Below are 2,917 nucleotides of genomic sequence, written 5' to 3'. Positions count from 1 at the left end.
ATTAAATGTTTAGTTCTTGGTTTTTCTGCCAGTTCCCACATAGAAACCTAATTGGGACGAATTATATTTTATATGTATTTGTATCACAAACCATTTTTTGAGAAAATCATTATGAAGTGGCCATTTCACGCCCTTTTGGACCTATACATGTCTCCTATAAGACCCTATGATTACTGAACCGTACACGAGACAGACACCATCTTGATGTCATTATACACCTTATAACGTGCTCTAAAATATGGAGCATGACTAGGTTCTGAAATACAATTTTTCACATACATGTATTTAATATGTTAATTTTAAGACATTGTTTGGAACAATATACTTGACTAGTACATCCAATTTACAAAGTGGGTGCTACAATACTTTTAAAGTTATGATCTATTTTATGAGCAGCACCAATACAGTGAATGGGAAGATGGATCCAAACGGGATCTCCCTCTGCTGGTGATTTGCAGAATGTGATTGTTTAAAAACCTATAATGTAAATGTCTATCTATAAAATGACTCATATTGTCAAAGGTAGCAGAGCACCCACTCTGGAAATGTCACATGTTTGACGAGTATATTGTTCCAAACAATATCTAAAAGATTAAGCTAAATCAAAAAGTACTTTTGAGATATTAATATCTTTAATGTCAATTGTTTTTTTCCAGAATCTAGACATAATCCATATTTTAGACCACATTATAAGGGGTAGAATGACACCAAGATGTTGTCTGTATCATATGCAGTTCATGGATGATAGCGTCTCACAATAGGCATGTATAGGTCTAAAAAGGACCTAAAATAGCCAGTTTCACCATGATTTTCCCCAAAAATTGTTTCTGATACAAATTTTTAAAAGCGTATCAAACATTCTTCCTCCCAATGAGATTTCTATGTGAGAATTTCCTGATCAATTGGAGATACTCAAAACATTTTTGGGAATTCCTGCCGTGGAATGGCCCATTTATTTAATCTGGGTCTGTGAAACTGATCCATTAAGTAGGTTTTAATGTGATAAACATGCTTTCTCTTTTACAAATGAGTCATTCAATACATTTATTTATTTATAATAGTTCATAATTGCAATAAGGCACCTCAGGGGTGTGTGGTAAATGGCCAAAATACCATGGCTAAGGGCTGTATCTAAGCACTCTACCGTTGCGTTGTGCAGCCCTAAGCCATGGTATATTGGCATATACCACACCCCCTCAAGCTTTATTGCTTAATTAAAGCATGGCATTGTTGAATACTCAATTCTGATAGGCTAGAAGGGCATTCCAGAGTGTGCATTATTTCCCTATAAAACATGGTATAATTCAGTGACTATGGAGTTCATTCTTACATTGTTCTATGTTTGAGCTGTTTTTGAATCCAAAAGTCAAATTACAAACATTATTAATTTGAACGTAAGAACGTTTTGGACATTAAATGTGGAAAATTGTGCTTTTGGTTCATCTGTAACAAAAAAGGTGTGTGAATTTGCTTTGTGTGCTCTATAAATAAATAATATAGAACAGAGTAGGTTATGTTGCCTGTATTTTCATTTTGGGCTGATGGAGACTTCAGACAACCAATAGATCTTAGTGACATTGTCACACCCTGATCTGTTTCACCTGTCTTTGTTCTTGTCTCCACCCCCTCCAGGTGTTGCCCATCTTCCCAATATTCCCCTGTGTATTTATAGCTGTGTTCTCTGTTTTTCTGTTGGCAGTTCATCTTGTCTGGTCAGGTCTTACCAGCATGCTTTCCCGTCTTCCTGTTTCTCTAGTTCTGTTTCCTAGTTTTCCCGGTTCTGACTATTCTGCCTGCCATCCTGTACCTGCCTGACTCTGACCTGATTACGAACCTCTGCCTGCCCTGAGCCTGCCTGCCACCCTTTACCTGCCTGACTCTGACCTTTTGCCTGCCCCGTGTTAACAATAAATAATCTGAGAACTGTACTATCCGCCTCCTGTGTCTGCATCTGAGTCATATCCTGAGTTGTGATAGACCAGATAGATATTTTTTAAAAATGCCTTCCTAACCATCTTAAAGAAACATGCCCCATTCAAGAAATTTAGAACCAGGAACAGGCCCTTGGTTCTCCCCAGACCTGACTGCCCTTAACCAACACAAAAACATCCAATGGCGTTCTGCATTAGCATCGAACAGCCCCCGTGATATGCAGCTGTTCAGGGAAGCTAGAAACCATTATACACAGGCAGTTAGAAAAGCCAAGGCTAGCTTTTTCAAGCAGTAATTTGCTTCTTGCAACACTAACTCAAAAAAGTTCTGGGACACTGTAAAGTCCATGGAGAATAAGAACACCTCCTCCCAGCTGCCCACTGCACTGAAGATAGGAAACACTGTCACCACTGATAAATCCACCATAATTGATGAATTTCAATAAGCATTTTTCTACTGCTGGCCATGCTTTCCACCTGGCTACTCCTACCCCTGTCAACAGCACTGCACCCCCAACAGCAACTCGCCCAAGCCTTCCCCATTTCTCCTTCTCCCAAATCCATTCAGCTGATGTTCTGAAAGAGCTGCAAAATCTGGACCCCTACAAATTTTTTTATTTATTTTAACTTTATTTAACCAGGCAAGTCAGTTAAGAACAAATTCTTATTTTCAATGACAGCCTGAAAACAGTGGGTTAACTGCCTGTTCAGGGGCAGAACGACAGATTTGTACCTTGTCAGCTCGGGGGTTTGAACTCGCAACCTTCCGGTTACTAGTCCAACGCTCTAACCACTAGGCTACCCTGCCGCCCCCAATCAGCCGGGCTAGACAATCTGGACCCTTTCTTTCTAAAATTATCTGCCGAAATTGTTGCCACCCCTATTACTAGCCTGTTCAACCTCTCTTTCGTGTCGTCTGAGATTCCCAAAGATTGGAAAGCAGCTGCGGTCATCCCCCTCTTCAAAGGGGGGGACACTCTTGACCC

The sequence above is a fragment of the Oncorhynchus mykiss genome, chromosome 3 (genome assembly GCF_013265735.2).
Source record: "Oncorhynchus mykiss isolate Arlee chromosome 3, USDA_OmykA_1.1, whole genome shotgun sequence".
In the NCBI taxonomy this organism is placed as follows: Eukaryota; Metazoa; Chordata; class Actinopteri; order Salmoniformes; family Salmonidae; genus Oncorhynchus; species Oncorhynchus mykiss.
This window is presented reverse-complemented; position numbering follows the sequence as displayed.